General features: G+C 36.3%; 1 pseudogene; it reads right to left on the reverse strand.

Annotated features, from left to right (window-relative positions):
* LOC113277350 lies at nt 1–2,718 on the reverse strand (annotated as a pseudogene).
* Nucleotides 2,719–3,758: the final 1,040 nt, after the last annotated feature.

Consider the following 3,758-nt stretch of genomic DNA (forward strand, 5'->3'; position numbering starts at 1 on the left):
TTCTTTACTACGAATATAAATTTCAGTATCAAGGACTTTAGTCTCTTTGGAATATACTACAGAGCATTCAGAAAAATTTGGTAGAGCTAACCTAGATAAGGCATAAAAAGGGTCATATTCGTATACCGGCCAACAATTTCCACAATCTGTATGTTGACATGCTTTTCATGACTTGTAGGACTTCTGGCAATGGAACCACCTTATGGAAGGGTACCGTTCTTTGTGGCGTCGAATGATATTCTTCATCATCATCAAACTCCAGTAAATAGCTGCACCAAACAAGTAGCATAGATTAGATTAAATTTCAGTTTTGAAGTTAACAATTAGAGTAACAACTCCTATTGCAGACCAAGGATCATATATATAGTCCATAAGGTGTCAGGAGACTTGGATTAACTAAAATGAGACGAGAGAAAATGAACTTACGCGTCGTTTTTCCTCTAAATAGCAAGTGTGTTGAGAGTGGCACCAAATGAAAATACAAAAAGTCAGCCCCAATACATCAGTTAAGTAAAAACATACATTTTATGAACAATGCTGTAGCATGCTAGCGCAACGGTATGATATTAGCACAAACCTTGCGATGAGGATTAACCACGGTTGCTTTATACAATGCAGTGGTTCCAGGATAGACTGCCAAAACACATTTCTCAGTTGGGTAATCAGGTGCGTTAGAGGGGTCATTTCGCTTTGGGAAAGGAATAATCCGTGACATAGGTAGCTTGTACGTTCTGAAAATATCAAGCAAATATCAATTCAACCAACTCATTTGCTGGTAAAACATTCACAAAAAGAAAAAATGACTGCGTGAGAAAACGGAGCAGACTGTATCTGACACCATCCCCAACATAAATAATTGTGAACAAATTACACTAGGTCACTTCTGCTCCAAAATACTTGGGACACAGATGCCATTCAAAAAAAGAAGAAAATCATGTAGCCTTGCTTCAAGTTAAAATATACGACTGTTGAGAAGGTTAAGTACACATGTTTCCCGTTAGGGTCATGCATATAGCTAGCAGATCCTAAGTCAATTAACAGAAGATGAAGACTTTCCCTCTTAACTAAACACACAGAGGGAAAAATAATGCAGATATACTAAAAAAAAGTATATCGTAAGAGCGAAAAATAGCTACCTCTGGGAGCCTCCATCTTCATCATCACCTGGCTCCACATCAAATACTTCAAATCTGCAAAAGGTTTTACTCTAGCATCTAAGAAAAAGATGGCAAACACATGGTACTAGTCCAACATATAGGTTCACTTATACACATCAAATAAGGATATCGGAGAAGGGAAATGGTTAAATGGAAATGGATGGGGGGACTTTAAGGTGCTATGAACAGTGGGAGATAAAGATTGTGTTTTAGTTATAATACCAGTAGTTGCAAGACAAAGGGGTGTTAATTTTGACAAAAAGATAAGAGAACTAAATAGAGAAATAAACTCATCAAGGTGAAAATGACACTAAACTTTTTCTAGTGGCATGGTACACAAACTGGACCAAAGCTGACATCTGCATGCAAAAAGTCAATCTGAACTCACAAATACATATATCTGGAGAATATTCTCAGCAAAATAGAAGTAAAAGAACACTGCACAATCAATGCCATTTTTCTTATCGGGTCCAACCTAATAAGAACTCTCCTTCCAGACGATTAATCTACATAATACCTAAGCTGCTAGTAGAAGTGACCTCTTACTCTTTTGTTTCTCTATCGAAATGAGTTACTTTTACAACAAACCACTCATCCCTTTGAGCATCATCAGGTGTGACTCTAGCTGCCACCTGAAAGTATAAATGGGAATGCTACTTAATACTGAATTTAAATGGAAATGATCAGTAAATAAGCAAGAGCAGAACAAACCACACAGTTAACATTATCATGGATATATAAACATGACAAACCTGTTCACCCTTAAGACCAGCCGCAAGCTCTAGTTGGTTTGTCATGGAACAACATGTGTATACTTTGATATATCCGTCTCAGTTTTCTGCTCAGTAACTTCTGCAATCACCCAAATGCGTTGAAATGAAACCTTAATAATGAACCATAAGCCAGACATATAGTTGAGATTCCTTTATTTAGCTTGAAATTATTTCTTGGAATCCATCAGCCATTTATTCTGAAATTACAAGTATGAAAGCACAAAGCAGATGTTTGGAATTTTTATTTAGATTAAGCACAAAGGAGCAGTCTCCTAGCAAAAGCTTGTATTAACAGCTTAAGAGGTCACACTTTATCTTTTTCCTCCGCACTGCAAAAAGTCCCGACTGCAATAGGTGTATCCAGTTGATTTATCAGCGCATTCGAGACGCTGCAACATGAAAAACAATTTCAGGATCAGGCATTAAAGGCTATCGGCCTATAAGTCAGCAGAAGGATTCTCAAACAACCAATAGAGATCATCATAGGGCTTAAGAGACTAATTTTGGTACAATGCATCTAGTATATAACAAGTCTAAGAACAGAATGTAGGGTGCCAAAGGTGAATACAGATTGTCAAAAATCTGTAATTGAGAACCTAATTTCTTTCGTGGAAAACCTGGTAGGGGAGGTAGTAACTTTAGAGTCTTTTGGAAAACCCCAAGATATCTTCAAGATATCCAGCAGTTTTCACGGATAAAAAAAAAAAAAACAGACAAAAGATAAATAAATAGATTATACATACAAAAACAGGAAGAATATACCCGACGTTCTTCAACAAGAACCGCCGGGAAATCTTTCTCGTTCTTTTACCCCTAATAATCCTGGTTAAATTGGGCCTATAACTACGTGACAAAATAGGGTCATTAAAAAATAATTCATAAAAACCCCTTATCCACTATTTATGTTAATGCCTAATATGCCCTGTGAAATTAGTGCTAATTCGGATAATTAAATGATGTTTAATCTAGTTAATTTCGGGATTAACTTTCATTAATGCATAATCAACACTTGTAATTTTTTTTTCTTCAAAAGACTCGATGCAGAATCGGTTTATGTTAATGTTTTTGTAAACCGATTCTGGGTTGAGTTATGCCAAATGACGATGTAAACCCAGAATCGGAGTTTAATCAATACCCACATAAACCGATTTCTGGAATCGATGTTTATATATGTACATGTAATTCGATTATGTCATACTTTCATAAACAAAATATTCATTACATGGTTTAGGAAATTAGCGCACTACATACATATATAGGGTTCAATATGGGAATTCTAGAATTTGACACATCAAATGCTCGTCAATGAACCTCCGAGCACGTTGGTACAACGTCGTATATTCTTTGTGGTGAATGAACTTAGTTTCTCCATTACGAATTCTCCATAGCCCGTTAAAACGCTCCCGCTTAAATTCAATGAATTCTTAAATGTTAGTATGTGAACTTTTGACATAGGTATAAAAATGATCACATTACTCACTTTTTCCCTAAGAGGAGCTCGTGGATGATAGTCGTACACCATATTTCTAACTTTTACGTACTCTCGCATTGCACCTTTAATGTCTTGGAATGAAAATGCCAAGTCTCTACATTTGCGGTTGTTGGGATTCCCGGTACGCCCCTAAAAGAACTCTTTAACTCTCTTCCAAAACATTGAATAGATTTCATTCGGACGTTCACGGAACGTATTAGCAAACGATTTAACGAGACACAAATCTTCATATGGTTCCCATTCCATTTCCTAGGCTAAGTTTGTGAAATGGGAGTGGCTAAAAGAGGTTGTCCTTATATAGGTAAGGACTCAACGACTATTTTATTTTGAATTCAA

Source organism: Papaver somniferum, chromosome 5, assembly GCF_003573695.1.
Source record: "Papaver somniferum cultivar HN1 chromosome 5, ASM357369v1, whole genome shotgun sequence".
Taxonomy (NCBI): Eukaryota; Viridiplantae; Streptophyta; class Magnoliopsida; order Ranunculales; family Papaveraceae; genus Papaver; species Papaver somniferum.